Consider the following 18,471-nt stretch of genomic DNA (forward strand, 5'->3'; position numbering starts at 1 on the left):
GTCCTCCTGACCTAGCAATGCCTTTGCAGTCCGATTCCCGCTGTGGTTTGAGTTGTGGGCTCCTCAGGGCAAGGACGTTTCCCTCTGTGGCTGTTTCCCGGTGGCAGCAGGGTCCTGAATGGGGCTGTGATGTTGAGCAGAAGATTTTCCCAAGCATCCCGTGCCGCTCCGTTCTCCAGCCAGGTTTAGTCACATTTTACATCCCAACCCGTCTATTATCTGCACAAGCAGTCAGATCATAACCTGTTGAAAAATCTGTTTATTAAAGAGAGTAACGAATCCTCGAAACAAATATCTCCCTGCCTCCTTTCCTCCCTTTCTTCCCCTTCGGTCCGTGATTGCATTTTTTCCTTTCTACATCCCAGCATGAAACAGTAACACATTACAGCACAAAGCAAAACACCACTTATCTAATCTGGGCTATAATATGGGGTAGGCCCCGAGTAGGATGCAGCCGGGGCCAGGAGGGGGCTGGCTGCCAAAGGACAATGGATGGCTGCAGATGCGGATTGAGTGAGACAATTGAACCAATTATACTATTCCGGGCACTTCAATGAGATCGCAGAGCATTTCCCGAGCTTTGGTAGAAGTAATCAGCATTCCTATTCATCTCTGCCCCGTCCTGCCTGCCCTGCTCTGTGCAGAGTGCAGCTCCTGCACTCGTGGCCCTCGGACAATTCCCCAGCACCCTTTGCTCCCCTATCTCACTCTTTGTCCTGCTCAGAATTTGAAAATCACTAATTCCTTTCCCCCCTCTGCCTAAGCTCATATAATAATTTTACTTGAATAAATAATATTTTTGAGTTTCCCACTGAAATGTTTGGTCCTGTCTGGAAGCAGCTGTTTTTCACCTCTGAAATTGCTGCATTTTGGCAGCTGCTGGAGGGAGCTGCAAGTCAGACCTGAGGCTGGTGGGCACATTACCAAGTGCTCTGTAACACTTTGGGTGAGAGGAAGCAGAATGACCTGTGCTGTTTCTTTTTAGCACCGTTTAAGCTGTAAAACCAGCCAACCAACTCTCTTCCAAATGTTGGCTGCTGAGATTGACTGCACTCATGAAGATAACGGGGGGAAGTATTTTTCTCTTAAGTCCACAGCTGTCCTAAATCAGCCAGGGATCCTGGAGGGCTGGGAATGCTCAGCATCCCAGCCAGGGACATAAAGACACCAGGCAAAATGTCACTTGAAGTGTTGCCTCTTCTTCAGCAGTAACTCTGCTCCATAAATGCAATTGATCTCCTGAGAGAGGAGGGATTTCTTCAGCAAATGCAAGCTTTGTGAGGAGAAATATATGAGCTGTTGGGCTGGTGTTCCTTGTGTGTGTGCTCCACATCCAAGGCCTTGGAGTGTCACAGCAGCCAGGGCTCTGGGGATTGCTCTCTGGGGGTGACACACTCCACAGGGTGCTGAATTAAAGTTGTGTCCAGATTTAAAATCACTTCAGGCAGTTATTGCAATGTAAGCTGAGCAGTGAGGGTTTAGTTTTGATTTCATTCAGGTTTTTTAGTACAATATCGTTGCTGTTGTCAGATCTGGGCTGGATCACAGCTTTAAACCAAGGTGAATAGGAAGTTTTGGCTCAAGGAGGTTTTAGGTCTTGCCCTGCCTGGCTGAGGAGCAGCTGGAGCATCCTCAGCTCCAAGGACTATCTTGCAGGATGGGCTGGGGGCTGAGCATGGAATGGTGGGAGTTTTACAAGTGTCTAAAAACAGAAGCTTATAATGAAAGTGCTTCCTCAGCCATAACTATAGCGTGCTGGCATAATTGGAATGCTGAGTGGTGTGCTGGGTTTAGGAAGGTAATAAGAACTGCAATCAGTATTAAATAAAATGTATCTTCCTTTAGGGGAAATAAATGTATATTAAATCAAATATTCATGAATCCAAGTTAGTCTTCATACATTACACAAACAGTTTTTCAAAAATGCAGCTATCCCTAAGGCTGGGTGTGACGTGTGTGAAGGAGAGGGATTAGCTTGGAGCTGGGGAGAGGGAAAGGGCCTGGCCTGCCACCACCTGAAGGAACAAAGCCCTCTGGGCTCCACTGAGGTCTTGCCTGAACAGCACCTTGGAGAAAGCGGTTTAAATTGTGCAGAAGTGTTAAAAGAAGCAAAAATGCCTCTTTACAATATTTATCATCTCCAGCAAAACCTGGACATCCACACAAGCCTTCCAAGCATCAAAACCTAAATGGGGAGTGGGTTTCAGTTCACAGATATTTCAGTAGATGCTGATTCCCTGCCAAGGGCAGGGCTGAGAGGATTCTCTTGCCTGAGCTCAGGGTGGCTTTTTAGCTCCTGTGAACTTGTGTTTTCCTGCCTGCCCTAACACAGGCAGGGGGAGGAGAGCATCCTGCAGGAGAGGCACAGCAGAGCCCTCCCTTTCCAGCCAGGCTGAGCACTGTCCTGCTGCCAACACCTGGGGATGAGGGAAAAACGTGAAAAACGTGAAAACCTCCAGCTTGGCACCAGCACGGAGTGTGGATAGCACACACGTGTGAGCTCAGGCTCCGGGGCTGGGGCAGCTTCCTGCCTCTCACCTGGAGGAAGCCTCGGTGCCAGCTCTCAGAAAGGTGCTCCTTGTTTGTCACAAGGGGGCTCAAAGCTTCACAGCCTCGGCCCTGGTTTCAACACAGCGTGGTGCCAATTTGGCCAGAAGTGTGGGGCTTGGGGGGTTTGATTTCATGCCTCTCAAGTCAGGCTGTGCTGTTAGCTAACACCTCTGTGTTTAGCAGCCAAGGCAGTAAAAGTTCAGGCGGGTAAAAGCAGGGACAGATCTGAAGGTGTTTCCAGGAGAGAGTTTGTTAGTTTAATCAAATTGGACTCGTCTGGAGTTGTGTCAGCAGAATTCTTCTGTGCAGTTTATGAAATGTCAGTGCTTTTATCCAACAGCTACAATCAATTTGCTGTTTGATAAAATAAGCAAACACCTCCAGGCTGCATCCTCATCCCTGCCTGTATAAACAGAGGGGCAGGGAGACACGGGCATGGATTCTGTTACCTTCCTGGGGCGAGGAGGGTTTCGTTCTGAAGGCTTCCAAAAGAGCGGCACACAGCTGTGGAGAGAGGGCTAATTTGTGTCATTTGCTGAAACCACCGGGCTCTTCTTCCCTGCTTGGGGAATTATTGATTTTATCACTCTCCGACCTTACACGTGTCACTGTCTTGTGCGTGCTGGCCTGTAGGAAGTGCTGTCTACTGACTCACAGCTGAGGAATAATTCTGTTTTATTTGTGATTACTCTCTTATTTTTGGCTCATCGGCCATGCGCACTTGTTCTTTCTGGCAGGCTGAAATCCTCAGGAAATTGTTCACAATAACACAAAGTACCCAAAGAAATGCTCCCCCCTTCCCCACCACCCTGCCTCTGCGCTGCCACAACCCCAACACTTTTATTCATCTCTGCACATGTTACTCTGTAAAGACTCATCACTGTCCCATTGATTTCATTGTCTGGGTGTCTTCAACAGTTCTCTTGGATCTCTGTAAGTCGGGGAGAGTGGAATATGATTGCAGATATCAATACATGAGCGTGTAACCCTGCTGAAGTGCTGTCAGGCTGGCTGAAGTGCATGGGGGGTTGCTGTGTTATTGTGCTGCTTCCCTGCCAAAAAACCTCAGTCCCTGCTTGCAGAAGTGGAGGGGGGATGAGCAGAGATGCTGTTAGGGAGGAGGGTTGGTTGTAGGGAGGAAATATATGGAGCATCTACTAGAGCTTGCATGGTACATTAATTGTCTGTAGCTTTTTCCTTTCGTTCTCAAAGCAAAATTAATTATGGGGAGGTGATGTTCCTTTAATGAACATCATTTAATTTAAAAAACGGACAAGTACACTATCATTAGGTCTCTTACTTAATGTAGTGTGTTTTCCTAAGCTGAATGTGGTGGTCGTGGCACCGTGGAGGTGAGGAGAGTCCCCTTGCTGAGGATCGGAGCGCGGCTCTCGGCTGCGAGCGCCGCGCAAACCGAGCCCAATCTCTGCTGCCTGTGGGGGACACTGCTTGACCGCTTATTGCATATTTGATCAGCTCATTTCTGCATCCCGGAGCCTCCCCGGGCCCTCAGGGTGACGCTGGGGTTCAGATTAATTGGCAGGGCAAGGGAGGGAAGGCGGGGATGTTCTGGAATGGTTCCCCCTTCCTCTTAAAGCGCACAAAGGGGGAGAAGTCTCTCCTTTAGGGGAGAGGCTGGGGGCTCCAGGAGCTCAGGGACATTTCTCAGCCAGGGTGGGGCTGGGTTTGTCCCACATTGCTGAAAATAAACTCATCTACAAACCACCTCTGCTGCTCTCCCACTGCCAGCTGAGCAGCACAAACACTGTCAGGTCAGGAAATGCAGGCTGCAGGGACACTCAGCACCAGGCTGGCACAGCCACCCCTCAGCTCCCCCTTCAGCAGAGGGCACAGAAGGGAAGGGCTCAGAAAGGAAAAATGGTAACGAGTACAAGTAATCCAGGTTTAATTAAAAATACAAGTGGTGTGTTGGTGAATTGAGGGGAGTGGCGGCTGCCCTGGCTTTGGGTGTTCTGCTGTGCCACACGGAATCATGGCTCTGAGAGGTTAATTCAAAATTAAATAGGTGGTACCTCTTAAGGACGGGGCTCTTGTAAAATCAAATTGTCTGCTAAAGACAGACGACTTCAAACATGCTTATAAATAAAATGGTTAAAATTAGAGATTTTTTTCCTATAAGTAAAGTGGCACACAGAAAAAAAAAAAAAACAAACTTGTTTTATTTTCTAATTGCTTCTGCTTTTAAAGATTGAATGTGGTGTTTCTGGTCTGATTTGTGGCTATCAGTACTTTATATGAAGTATCATTCTTGATATGTGTGTTATCTCCATTTTGAAGCATAGGCTTTTTATGAAAAACTAGAACTTAAATTGCAGCGGATGAAATAGGAGCTATCCCACCTAAGATTTTAGAAAAGAAAAATCAAAATACCCCTGTATGGAGTCACTGCTGGAGGTTTTTGGCAATACTTGAAGGCCAAGGATGAGGATCTCAAAGCCATTTTTAGTGCTTCTGCCAAGGCTCCAGAGCCTTTGCAAACCCATTCTCACTTGCTGTGGTGGAGTTTGGATAAGGCAGTTGTTGCTGTGCTGCCAAACCAAGCATCCTGATTTTCAGCTTTTTGTTTTCCTTTGGCCTCAAGTGGCTGTTTGCAAATGAGCTGTTGGTGACACCTGAGTGACTGTGTTTAATTTTTTTTTTTTTGCTTTGAAGATTTTTTGGGGGTTAGCCTGCATATGTGGGTACAGAAATACCCCCTCTTTTCACTTTTATTTTATTTTATTGTCTGCAGTCTCCACTTGCTGTGCGTTATTTGCTCCCACCGTTGAGGGGTTATTGCATTTGTCATCTCCTTTGCCATGAGGGGCGAGAGGCAGCGTTTGTTAATATACAGGAGAGCTGGCACTTCCACGGCTGCCAAATGATGTACTTTGGGAAGTCACCTGAGGTGAAAAGTGCCACGGGAGGGTGAAATGTTATGTGCCTGAAACAATGGCCGTGAGCAGTGATCATCTGCAGCGCTCACCTCCGCAGGGCCGAGGTTCTGCCACCCAATCTCCCGTGCTCAGATTAACTCAGGAGCATTAAACAGCCTCCCTGTGCTGCCTGCTTCCCCCTTATCTGCTCTCTGTCTTCCGAGCACAGAAATTCTTGCTTCTCTATACTAAAATGGGATTTTTTTAAACCTAGAGAAAAGTGTATTCCATTGTTATTACCTTCATTCCCAAGCTGTGTTTATACTTGATAACTGCCAGCCTAGTTTCCAGCAATAGCTGCCGATAGAAAAGATTACCTCTGTATTTTGAGCATTTTATTGACTTGTTCAATAGCACTTTTCTGTTATTTGCCATGGCTGGAGGGGCTGGCCATGGGGCACAAGAGGTACCAGCAGCCCTGTGCCTGTCCCCAGCTCAGCGCTGCTGTCTGCCTGTGCTCAGACCTCTTGGCTGTCCCAAATTTGGGTTACTGGCAAACAACTTGTGCAAGCTGGGGCTCTTGATCCACGTCTTTGTGCAGCTTGAACTTGCCCCATTATTCATGCGATGGGGGGAGTTGAGGTTTATGCGCGGTTTAGGTTCATGCACAGTGAGCTCTGTGTGATGTGGAGGTTATTTGGGTTATTTGGGTTATTTGAGTGGAGCAGGAGCTTCCCTAGGACCCAGCCTGCGTGTCTGGGATTTATTTTTGTTTCTCACGCTGGCTGGAGTTTGGTTTTACCTCTGCCTCGGGGCACACTTTGCTGACCAGGCTGCAGGAGGCTCTGTTGTGCTCTTGGCAGGGTACAGGCAGAGCGAACCGCCCCAGCTCCGCCGAGCCGCGTCCTTGGCCGGGCTGGGCAGTGGCACAGGGCTGTTGGGGCTGCCAGGGTGTCCCCAAGGAGGGACAGGGCTGCTGGCAGCCTGGGCCAGGCTGTGCCATCCCCAGCGCTGCCCCCTGTCCCCGGTGTGGCAGCATCAGGGGGCGCTGCGCCATCTCCGCTCCATCTCCGCTCCCTCTCCCCTCCATCTCCGCTCCCTCTCCGCTCCATCTCTGTTCCATCTCCTCTCTTTCTGCGCTCCTTCTCCGCCCCTTCTCCTCTCCATCTCCGCTCCCTCTCCGCTCCTTCTCCGCTCCATCTCCGCTCCTTCTCCGCTTCATCTCTGTTCCATCTCCGCTCCCTCTCCACTCCCTCTCCGTTCCCTCTCCACTCCATCTCCTCTCCATCTCCATTCCATCTCCTCTCCATCTCCGCTCCCTCTCCGCTCCCTCTCCGCTCCCTCTCCCTCTCCTCCGCCGGCCGGGTTTGGAGCCGGGATGTGCCGGCACAGGGTGGAAGCTCTCTGGGCAGGCAGAGAAGGGAGGACGGTGCCGGTGCAGCTCTGCCATCCTCACCAGCGCCCCTCCAAGCCCCGTGCGTCCTGGGCACCGCTGTCTCGGTTTCAGGGACAGTGATGTGCAGCTCCAGGCTGGGATTTTCCCGGCGGTTTGGGCGCTGTGTGTTTGCTTTCAGCCGCAGCGGTGCTCGAATTCCCCCGCAGCTCCGGTCTGGCGGCGAGAGGAGCCCTCGGTCCTGCTCAGCTGAGAGCAGTGCACTCACCTTGTCCCGGGTGCGGGATGAGCTCCGGGTCACCCCGGTCCCAGCGGGGCTCTGCACCGAGCCGCTCCCGAGGGGCAGCGCAGCCCCCCGGAGCTCCCTCCGCCGCTTCCTCCCGAGCGCAGCCGCCTCTTGCGGCTCCAGCAGCACTTTTAGCTACTGGAGGAGGTTAAGGAACTCTGCTGATCCATCCTGTTGTTAAGTGAAGGTAGCAGGGTGCCAACAATTAAAGAAGTAATTGTTCAATTGGTTCTGCAATAATACTCATTGATTCTTTGTTTGAAGTGATTCGCTTTTCAATCCTCCTGCATTTAGAGATCTTGTTTCACCTATGTCAAGGCGAGTTCAGGAAACCTAATTAACTGGGTTTTGTTTTTTATAATTAGGTCCCTAAAATAATTCATAGGTGGTGTTAATAACCCCATTTAAAAATCTATTAAGCTTTTGGAAAAGTTGGACAGAATCCTCCGTGCTGGTTTTTTTTCCTTCCCTCCCCTCTTCCCTCCTCCTTTTCCCCTTGGAGATGTGGTGCTTCTTCCTTTTACAGCGCACTAATTAAAAACAGTAGGATTATGGTGGGAAATAATATGCATGCGAGGTTATCATCCACAGGGCGAGAAGAGGCTGCTGCCTGCCTTCCCTGCCTCGCTGCGAGTGCACTGCGCATCTTTAGCGGGAGCTGGCAGAGCCCAGGAAGGACAGATTGCCTTTGCAGGACCCTTGGCGAGTGCGAGCCCGCGGGCCGGGGCCAGAAGGGAAGCGACAGGAAGGGAAAATGTGCGGAAAACGCCGGGCTCGCACCATCCCGAAAGACAGCTCTCCTTTCGGGGGAGCCCTCCCCGAAAGCTCCGCACGGAGGGGTTTGGAGACATTTAAGACATTTGTCCCGTTCCGCCGCCCTCCCCGGCTGGCCCTGCTGGCACGGTGCCCTCGCCGTGGGCAGCCCTGGCACGGCCAGCCCCGGCCGCACCTGGGAACACGTTTAGAGTGCTTTTAGCGGGAGCACGGAACCAGCTGCCCCATTTTACACGAGCTGCCTTCTGCGGGGCGGTTCTGTGCCCTCGGCCGGAGCCATCCCTCGCTGCCATCTGCCAGCGGGCCCGGCTCCCTCGGGCTGCTGGAGGAGGCAGGAATCATGTGCCCGTCGGGATGCCAAGGCTGTCTGACATGGATCCTGGGAGGAATTTCAAGGAAGTGCTGCCTTGTGGCTAATGCACGGACATATGCCAGCTTTGAGCCTCAGAGCTGGGAATGCTTTGTTCTGCTCCCGCTTACGGGGGTGTTTTACCACGTGTGTAAAGATAAACGCTCGTCTCAGTGAGGTTATGGGATTCCAGGGAATGGTTATGGGATTCCAGGGAATGGTTCACCTGCAGGGTGGTTCACAGGCTTTGCCTTGGAGGGTGAGCCCTGCTGTTCTCCCCGTGCAGGGGCTGTATAAATTCCAAAAGGAGACACAGCAGGAAGATCTAGTTAAACCTGGCATCACTACAAGGGGGGCTCTCTGCATCCTCAGGGAAGGTTGCAAACCCTTTCTTGCCTGGCAGAGCTGAGCTGCTGGCTGGGAGGTGCAGTGTGACCTTCTCCGTGGGCCCTGAGGCATGGCGAGCGTCCTGAGCAAGCTCCAACAGCCGCATTTTTCCACCACATTTTCCTCCTGAAAGTCAAAATGTAAATTTTTTTATTACCCCTCCTGAATGTGACAAAGTCCTACTTAAAAATGTAAAGATTCCCATCTTCACATGCACCATAAAGGCCTTTGCATTGCACGTGGAGCCTCCAGACCGTTGATTTATTATCGAGCTACAGCGGCTGGAGCAGAAGAGCAAAGTGAAAATCTACGAAAGTGGCTGATGTGACAAAATTAACAGTTGTCAGCAGAGGAGAGGGGAAGGCAAATGCTGATACTCAGCAAACTGGGGCCTGGGGAAGCAAAGTTGTCTTCACATTTTGGATGAAAAAATCTTCCTGCAACACCAGGGAAGGGGCAAGGGAGGTGCTGAGGGGCAGGGGCAGGGCAGGAGGGGTGCTCAGGGATGGGACAGGAGGAATTCTGAGGGACAAGAAGGATGCTGAGGGACAGGACAGGAGGAATTCTGAGGGACAAGAAGGATGCTGAGGGACAGGGTGGGACAGGGCAGGAGGGATGCTGAGGGGTGGGACAGGGCAGGAGGGATGCTGAGGGGTGGGACAGGGCAGGAGGGATGCTGAGGGGTGGGACAGGGCAGGAGGGATGCTGAGGGGTGGGACAGGGCAGGAGGGATGCTGAGGGGTGGGACAGGGCAGGAGGGATGCTGAGGGGTGGGACAGGGCAGGAGGGATGCTGAGGGGTGGGACAGGGGAGGAATTCTGAGGGACAAGAAGGATGCTGAGGGACAGGACAGGAGGAATTCTGAGGGTCAGGGCAGGAGGGATGCTGAGGGGTGGGACAGGGCAGGAGGGATGCTGAGGGACAGGGCAGGAGGGATGCTGGGGGGTGGGACAGGGCAGGAGGGATGCTGAGGGGTGGGACAGGGGGAATTCTGAGGGTCTGAAGCTGTTGGCAGCAGTGCTGGAGACAGGCTGCAAGGCCAGCACCGCTTTCCTGGGGGAAGAAATTGCAAAGAAAGGGGACAAACCCTGTGGTGCTTTGTCCTCTCTCACTCCCGTGGTGTGGGGTTATATTTTAGGGAGCAACGTTTGCTCTACAGGGGGACTTGTGCAGTTCCCATTGATATCTGTGGTAGTTTTGGACATGGAGAATTTTAGGCTCAGACAAGGAGACAGCTCAGGAAGGAAATTAAAAGCCCCTCCTATTTTGGGTTATTTTTTCAGTTTGAGCCCAGCTCTGGCTCTTGATGTTCCATTTGAAGCTGTTGGTGGTGTTTTTCTGAACCAACAGGAGGGGCAGATGTCACATCCTGCAAGTGGAGCTGAGATTTGGGGGGATGAGGTTAATGATGGGGTTATTTGTTATGAACTTGTGAATTGAGATGTTTTGCTGAGTGGGCTGAGTGTGTGATGTGCAGCAGGGAAAAGTGGAGCCCTTGTCTAACAAAAGGGTGAATCGTGTGTTTGGTGGAATTGTTTATGGCAGCCTGGGGTTGAAGTGGTTTGAGATTTTTGCTGTCACCTTCCAGGCTTCTTTTCACCTCCACTTGCAATTTTTTAGGGCTTTTTTATGTACAAATAGTTGTGCCAGTCCAGCAGGGCCCCTCTTGGGTTATTTGTGGTGGTGCTGGCAGGAATTGACCCTTCTGGTACCTGGGAATTTTTCATGTGTTTCACTTGAACAGCTCTGATAAAACAAATTGCTTCCTAGATGGATAATTTTGGGGAAAAAACACCTTTATTCCCCAAACATCTTGAGTTTATGAAACAAAATGTGTGAGAACTTGGCTGACCAATCTTTTATTGGGAGGTGTGGGTCATGGTTTGGAGGAAAGGCTCCCTGCAAGACTCCAAAGCTAGAAAATTCCCTGTAAACCTGTCTGGAACAAGGTTAACACGAGATGAATTGAATTATATTAGTGAAAATTGCATCATTAGGAGAAGCCTCTTCCTGTAAAATGCACAATATAGCTGAATTCACAGATGCATTTTGGTCTTCTGCACCAGGAGTATTTGTCATCCCAGAAAAAAGTGGAAGAGGCTTGTTCTTCAATGCCTGGCATGTCACTACATGCTGTGAAGTGCAAATAGAGGAAGAAAAATTAACACATAAAAGAAATGTACTGTTTCTGCAGGAAAATTAGCTAGTTAAAGCTGAGGGAAGTGGCTTTTTAATAAAATAAAATAGAAAAAAAAAAAAGAAAGAAACAAAACCACAGCAGAAAATAGCAGCATTTTCTTTTTGCTTGGCTGGGGAAAAAATAAGCATATTTTATATTGCAACTCTGAGTGCTTTGAGCTGGAGTAGCTAAGTCTTTGCATGAGAGGGAAAAACAGTTCCTACAAATCCACAGAGCTGGAGCAATCCTGGAATCCCTTTGGTGTCTGCAGAGCTGCAGTTCCTCACCAAGCACAGCTGCAAGAGGCTGCTCCTGGGAGGGAGGAGGAGCCGAGTGCTGTTGCATTGCATGCACGGATTTCTCCCTGCAAAACCACCCCTGCAGCTGCACTCCCTCCTCCCCTCCCCTGCCACCGATGAAAAGAGGGTCTCAAAGTGTGGCTCAGTTGTGCAAACACACTGGGTGCAAACGAAAATAATCTAATTATTCTGTGATGAGGCACTAGCAAGTGCTGCAGGTCCAGTGTGGGTCTATTTCTCGCCTTTATTTTGGGTTTGGAAAGGATTTTGAAGGCTAATTGACTTTTTGACTCGTCCCTTGACACTGTCAGCCCTTCTGGGTTTGGTTGGCTCCAGGGTGAGTTGGTGAGGTTGAGCAGGATTGGACTCCAAACAGGAGAAGCTTGTCAGTGCCTTGTGTTCCCAAAAATCTGTGAGGGAGAGGAGCAGGGCTGGCTTTGGGTTTGGGCAGCCAGGGTGAGGAGCCAGGCAGTGCAGTGTGCACCTTGGTCTTTGAAAAACAAACACTGGGAAGGCAGCACTGAAGGCACTAAAAACCAAAAAAATCCACTCACCTTTTCCTTCTTACCACAAAAAAATGGATCAGTGTCCTCTGATCTCATTTTCTTTTTGTTTGGCTGGGGAAAAAATCAGCATATTTTATATTGCAACTCTGAGTGCTTTGAGCTGGAGTAGCTAAGTCTTTGCATGAGAGGGAAAAACAGTTCCTACAAATCCACAGAGCTGGAGCAATCCTGGAATCCCTTTGGTTTTGGGTCCTGGGTTTGTGCCCTCACTGGGCCCTTGGGCAAAGGATGCAGAGGATGCAGGAGCTGCAAAGGATGCAGAACTCTCCACCCTGTCCATCCTGGCGCTGCCAGAGGAGGTGAGCAGAGCCTGGTGCTCCCCTTCCTCTCCTGCCCCAGCACTTGTGTGCTGCTTCCCAGGAGCTGTTTGAAGTCCTGACAGAGGTGTCTCAGAACAAGGAAAGCTTCTGTCTTTATTTTCAGTGTTATGTTGTATATTTACATCAGAGAGATTTTTTTCTGAGTGAAGTAGGAGAGGACGTGGCTGTGAAATGAACAGAACGCTGAGCTCTGGGCTGAGAAAACAAACCCAGGCTCTCCTGAGTGAGTCCCATCTGCTGTATCCTGGTTGTAGGAGGGTGTTCTCACAGGAGAGAGCCTTTGTTCTGGCCTGTGGACCTTCCTCCCAGGATGAAGGGGGGACTCCAAGCTGCAGGCTGGCGAGGTGTCTCCGTTTCCCTGCTCCCCACACCCTGACACGGCAGCAGCACCCCTCATCCCGGCCCTGGTGTGACATCATGCCTCAAGTCTGGTCTTTGCAAGGAAAGGGCACAAAGGGGCGAGGGAAGACTTGCTCAGACCTCCTCAGGCAGTCGCTTTTAATTGCAAATGGTGTGATTTTGAAAGGGGGGCTGCGAGAGCCCTTGCTCGAGGCTAGAGAGCAAGAGATTGAAAGCTTGCTGCGGTGGTCATCGGAGGTGAAGAATAAGTCATAAATGATCCAAGGGCAAAGGCCAAATATAGACTGATGGCTGCTTTGTTCCTGCAGCCTTGGGAAGGACCTTGGTGCTGCTCTGTGCTGGAGGTGCCCTGGGCTTAACCCTTCCCTGCTCAGAGCATTCCAGCAGTGGATGCTCTGGGTGCTGGCCTTCAGCCAGGCTGCTGCTCCTGAAGCTCCAGATGAAAACCAAAACCTGCTCGGAATTTCTAGGTGGGACACGGAAAATGGGAAGTTCTGTCTTCTACTGCTTGAGGAAGTGTGAAGGGTTGTGGTTCTGAAAATCCTGTGAATATTTGCTTCAAAATGTCCTGTGGGAAATAATTTTATCACTTTCCCAGGCAAGTTCATGTATTTACCTTGGTTATCCACTTAAAATGAACACTGTAAAATTCGGACCAAGTCTCCCGGTAAATTCCTCAGAAGCTGCAATTCCTGCTCTAAAGGCATTGCTGTGGTCTGTGTTGGATGGTCACAAGTCCCAGGATGACATTTTCTTGCCAGGATTTCCTTGTCAGCTGGTGGGTCACATTCATTCTCTTATTTAGCTTCTCTTCTTCCCCCTTCCAAGGAGCAGCTTGGTGGCTTTGAGCCCCGCATGCCCCTCCTCCTGCCCGTGCCACACAAAGTGTCTTTCACCCTTCAAAGAAACAGAAAAGAAAGCGATTCCCCACGAAATCAGAGTGGTTCTGTGGGCTGGCTGCAGGATTTGGCTCACCTTAAAAGCAAAGATTCTCTCTCTGGAATGGGATCCTCTGACACTGCTGGTCCTTTCCCCAGGGACAGTGCAGTGCCACCTGGGCTGGGGCACTGCTGCGTGCCTTGGTGTCACCCGAGCCATGGTGTGACATCCCCCAGTGCCTCCGTTTATCCTTCTCCTCCACTTTACATTTGGTAAAAGTTCTCCAGCACCTGGATTTGTACATTCCTGTGCAGGGCTGAGAAGGAGCAGATTTTACAGCCTGAGAGAGAAAGGATCCAATTCCTTGCAGGTGCTAACATTCATTTTACTGTACGTGCAAGTGAGACTCCTCTCTGCTGGGAATTAAGTTAATTCTTATCTGCATGGGGTTTTTGCTGTGGGTTATTTCGTACAAATTTCAACTATTTTTTTTTTTCCTGGACCAAAATAATCTCGGCATCAGGTTCACCCAAGTTTAATGGGGATACACTAGGGACAGGGAATACTTTAGCCCATTATCCTCCAGGAGAGACAGCGGCTGCATTTTCTCAGTTCCTTGCCAGGCAGAGCAGGGGCTGGCTTCTTGCATGTTTGAAACAACACCGATAAACAGAGCCCTTCCTGCTGGGGTCAGCGAGGGGGACAGCAGTGTGAGCACACATCTCTTTCCTCCCGTGTGCTGCCGGGATCCTCGCGGAGCAGGAAAGCTCTGCAGGGAAAAACAAACGCCCAGCCCAGGCTGCGAGGCAGTGGCGGCAGTCCTTGCCCGGCACGCATTATTGCTGAAATCAAAGCAGGACCGGCGGCAGCAATGTTTAAGCGAGCTGTGATCCTCAGGTGTGACACCGGCCCCGCCGCAATGAGATGCACAGTCATGCTCTCTCCCAGACGCAGGGTTAAAGATTTGCTTGGGGCCAGTCAATAGCACGCACTGAGTATCTTCCTCAAGAATGTGTCTGCTCTTTTCCTGCCTCCAAGTAGCAGCACTTGAGTCTCAGTCCCCTACTTGAATCACTGCACTATCTCCACTTCATCAGAAACCAGAGTTGAGTCTTTGATGATTGTTGTGACTCACGGTGTCACAGAACTACTTACCCTGTGATTTCAACTTTAATCACTGATCCACTATCTATAGAGCTGCCTGTGGAACAGTTCAAATTGTAATTATAGGAAGCTCATCTGCTGCAAGCCACAAAGCAGGCTTTACCATATGCCTTTAAAGGTGAACTGATGTCATGATGAAATAACTGTGTTTTGCTGCAGATTGATACCACTGGCTGGGAAGTTAACATACAGCATGAAAGCTGTGACATTTTGCAAGCCCCGCTATCGCTCCCTAAGTCATGTTAACCTCACATTCCCTGTTGTTTTACAAGGGATCTGCAGGTAACTGGGAAGTGTCCTCAGCTGCCTGAGGATGGGGAGGGGAGGGAGCTGAGGTGGGTGTGGAGCTGTGCAGTGCTACCTGTGTAACACAGCCTAAAGAATATGCACGTGTGTTTGTCCTTTGCCCCTCACCTGACCTTAACATTTATTTTGATCTCTTTTCCCCTGCTTTGAAAGGTATTTCCTGATTTTCTTCTCTGGGGTTGCTGCTGTGTCTATCTCATCTACCTTTCCTAGGGGCTCTTTTCTGTCCCCCCCTTGCCCCAGTGCTAAAAGCCCTGGCAAAGCTCTGCCCTGTGCTCATTGTTTCCCAATTTATTCATGAGAATATTCATGGCCTGTGAAGCTCAGTTGTCACACTGGGAGGACATACAGGTGCAGGGAAGTGATTTGCCCAAAATCTTAAAGTCACACAAGGGTTTCTGCAGCACCTTACTCCTCAGAAACCCAGGAGAGAATTCCAGAAGGCTGAGCACAATCACCTTGCCCTGAACACATGCCACAGGAAGCATTGTTTGCTTTCTCAGCAGTGAGGTGGGAGCTGCAAGGCACAAGGCAGCAGAGATCCTCTTTTCCAAGGCTCTGTGAGGGAGCTGGGAATTGTCTCCCAGGCTTTTCCCAGCTGTGCAAAGCAGAGTTCAGGCTGAGACCTCTCCTTGTTCCTTGTACCTGCAGCCCCCAGTGTGAAGAGGAGCAAAGAGTTTGCTGTGGAAGGTCTTTCAAAACTCCTCAAGAGGAGTGTTGAGCTGTCAGGGATGTGGTAGAGGTGGCTGCACCTCTCATTCTTTGTTCACCTCCTCCTTCTTCCCAGATGTGGCTGCATTTTAGTAGTGACACATTTAAAGAGACGTTTGGAAGCTGGAAGAATCTCTTCAGCCCAGCCCAACCAGATCTAGTAGATTCTCTGTTCTCTAATTAAACTTTTGCAATGAAGTAGGGAAAAGGGGTCTACAAGTCCAAAGTTGGCAACTCCTCCAACTCTCTGCCTGTGCTACTCTGCTGCTCTTTTCTCCTGCAACTGGCCACATAAAGATAAGTAAGGGAGATGGTTTTATTGCAAGCAGCTGGGGAAAATCACGTTGCTTCAGTTTCCATAAAATAGCCGAGCCTCAGCTTTTTTATCCTGCCCATTCGCACATCCACTATAAAAGGGACATCAGTTATAAACATTTCCTGTTTGTGCATACACTCTTCCAGTGCTTATGATGTATAGACTGACAAAAGGCTTAATGCTTTGAATATATAAAACACAAGGCCTGTGCAATGGAGGGTGACAGTTGCCCTTTAATGTTCTGCTTTTTAAAGATCAGGGTAGAGTTCAGAAAGCATAGTCATGAGGTTTAATGATTTAATGGGGACGACTGGGGAGCAAAAATAGTTACTACACCCTGGGGAAAAGTGGTTCCTCATACATATTACTTTAGCCTAATGGCCTATGAATGCTTCCTCTGTGGCATAGGAGGGTGTCACGGTACATAGACTCTATAATACTGAATGGGTTGATTAAATGCATATTAAACAATACTAAATTGGAAAAAAAAAAGGCGCCACCAACTGTATTTATTCTGTTCTTAGAAAATGTTGTTACTCATTCAATTTCATTTGTGATATTATTATAATCTTCCCCCCATTTCCTGCTCGTGGCAGAGTGAGGGAGCCGAGTGTAAACACCGCTGATGGATCGGCCGTGGCTGGGTGGGGAAGGGGACAGGGGCTGGCCAGCCCTGAGTGGTGGTGGTGGCTGCAGGTGGCACTCCTCAAGGTGCCAGACAAAGCATTTCTCTGGAGAATGGCCTTTTCCTTTGCCTCCAGCCCAGGGCAGCTCCCTGCCCTGTGCTTTGTGTGCTGCTCTCGGGCTGAGAGCTCTGTGTGCTCTGCGTGGCTCAGCAGTGTCACCTCCCTGGCACCCCATGAACGCTGCTTTGGTCACCAAGCCAAGTCCCAGCTGACTCCAGGAGTGGAATTGTTCATTCTCGTGGCACAGACGGGCGAGGGCAGCCCTGGCACTCCCAGGCTTTGTTTGCACTGCCTGCCCTGAGCTTGGCTCTGCTGTCCCCTGTCCCCACAGCCACCAGGTGACAGAGCACACCCTGCTCCACGGGAGCTGCCTGGGACAGAGGCAGCAAGGGCAAACAAGCCCTTCGTAGGCAGTTTTTGAGCCAGTGTAAACACTCCCTGCACCAGCACTTCCCACTGTGCTTTTAGGACAAAAAGAGGAAAAAAGGACACGAGCATTTGCTGTTGTTGATGCCTCCCTGCCCTGAATATCTGTGCCAATTCACCATTTCTGGACAGACTGTTTTTCTTGTCACAACCTGGTGATACTCTATGAACTGCTGGAGATTATAACAAATCTTATTAAGTCTGATATTTTTGGAAGTCACTGGACAGTTCTGCCCAGGTATTTCTATACCAGAGCATTGTCTCATGTAGGATGTGTGTTAATTATCACCTGTATTTCATCTCTGACATGTATATTCCCTCCCAAATCTTGTTACCTTGATGAATGAAGAATCTTCTTTTCTACAGCCCTTCCACCAACATGCATTTGCTCTTTTCTTTTTCCTTTTTACTGCTTCAATCAGTTGCTTTATTCTGCACTTTGTAGTTTCAAACACAATTTACAGTTTGCCACACTGCAGAAGTAGCTGGAGCACCGAGCAACCCCAAATTAAAGGGAGAGGAAAAATTGCCTTTGTAATAAGAATGGCAGTAGGGTTGCAACCAGCAGAAATAATAATTTGTCTGGAGGAAAAACAGCAGTGGGAAGGCGTGAGTGGAGGTTGTGTGTGTCATCTGGGGCTGAAGGGTTTGTGGGACTCTTAGAGGCACCTTTTCCTCCTCTGTCCTTGGAGTCCTGCTGGTGTGGCGAGAGCGGCGTTCAAATATTTGCTCACATCCCCTCTGTGGGCTGCCCAGTGTGTTCTGGGAGTACAGAATACGAGAGCCAGGGGGTTTGGGGGAATTTAATGGGTTTGAAATGACAGTGTCATAGGTTGTGGCTGCAGCGATGGCTCTCAGGTGTCCACACCTCTTGCAGGCCTGCTCCTAGAAGCTTCTCTTGTATCTCTTTATTTTGAGGTGGTTTTAAGCATAGAATCCCAGACTGGATTGGCTTGGAAGGGACCAAAGATTATCTACTTCCAAGGCACAGACACCTCCACAAAAAATTTAAAATTTAAAAATGTAAAATTTTCCTTTCCTTTCCGTGGCTGGGATCTTCTGCTCTCCAGACTCCTGAGCTCTCTCTGGTGATGCTCCCGTGTCTTGGGCACCTGGTGATGCTCAGGGAGGATCCTGAGCTCCACAGGATGAGCTTCCTTTACTGCCCATGAAATTCCCTCCAACACAAACACTGATCCCAGCAGCCAAGGAAAGGACCTTCTCTCCCCCTCCCAACAACTTATTATTGATGGAAACATTTTATAAATAAACATCTCTAGGTAACATATTCCATAAAATATCTAATTATAGATTATTGGATTGAACATTTCTTGCTTCAATTAAGTGATAGTTTTTTCCCCTCAGGAAGCCAGCTCAATGCTCTTTCTGGGGAAATTATGTGTATTTATTCTATGTTCTATAGGCAGTGTCTTTTTATGTTGTTAATAAATAAACTACAGTGCAGGGCTTTACCTAAGTAAAACTAATGGAGGTCAGGCTCTTTTTATTCCCTTTTTCCTTTTTCTTTTTTGTCCTTTTTCTTTCTTTCTTTTTTTTTTTTTTTTTTTTTCCCTGATCAGATCTCTCCTGTCGCGAGGTCAGCAGTCTTGGTACAGTGAACTTTGTAAGAAAGAAAATGAAGGG

This window comes from Passer montanus, unplaced genomic scaffold (assembly GCF_014805655.1).
Source record: "Passer montanus isolate IOZ18808 unplaced genomic scaffold, ASM1480565v1 scaffold44, whole genome shotgun sequence".
NCBI lineage: Eukaryota > Metazoa > Chordata > Aves > Passeriformes > Passeridae > Passer > Passer montanus.